Consider the following 1017-nt stretch of genomic DNA (forward strand, 5'->3'; position numbering starts at 1 on the left):
CTCGAACCAGTCTGGCCATTCTCCTCTGACCTCTGGCATCAACAAGGCATTTCCGCCCACAGAACTGCCGCTCACTGGATGTTTTTTCTTTTTCGGACCATTCTCTGTAAACCCTAGAGATGGTTGTGCGTGAAAATCCCAGTAGATTAGCAGTTTCTGAAATACTCAGACCAGCCCTTCTGGCACCAACAATCATGCCACGTTCAAAGTCACTCAAATCACCTTTCTTCCCCATACTGATGCTCGGTTTGAACTGCAGGAGATTGTCTTGACAATGTCTACATGCCTAAATGCACTGAGTTGCCGCCATGTGATTGGCTGCTTAGAAATTAAGTGTTAACGAGCAGTTGGACAGGTGTACCTAATAAAGTGGCCGGTGAGTGTATATCACATGAACGGGGCGTTGGTGGCGCATGGAGTAGTGTGATGCACTGGGAACCGCAAGGTTGGCGGGTCGAATCCCAGCTGCCCCATATGTCATGTCGAAGTGTCCCTGAGCAAGACACCTGACCCCCAATTGCCCCTCAGGCAGAATGTAACACGTGTTAAGAGCAGGGTTCGAAATGAGGAGGGTCTGGGGGGGGTCCCGGAACCCCCTAGAGGAATTTATTTTTAGATTTTGGGGGGTCCCCGACAAATATTTTTAACATTAAAAATGATAGGTCTTTAGTGACGTTTTATATTCATAACAATAAGTAATTCATTTCCAAGCGCGATTGGGCAGTTAATAGCATCACAGACTATTGTTGTGGTCTATGACGCAGACACGTAGGTTATTGTTGAACGAAGCCTCACAAAGAGTAAAATCCCTCATGAAATAAGGCATGTTCATTTGACTGCTGTCTCATCTTCGGTGAAAGCAAGATATGCAATATGTACCCATTTCATTATTTAAAAACTAGGCGGGGTGGCTGGACAGGATAAGGCTGGGGACCTCTGCACTAGTTAAAATGTTAAGGATGTAAAGGGAAAGCACAAGGTAAGCATGTTTGTGTAGTAATAACTCATGACACCAAC

Source organism: Pungitius pungitius, chromosome 7 (genome assembly GCF_949316345.1).
Source record: "Pungitius pungitius chromosome 7, fPunPun2.1, whole genome shotgun sequence".
NCBI lineage: Eukaryota > Metazoa > Chordata > Actinopteri > Perciformes > Gasterosteidae > Pungitius > Pungitius pungitius.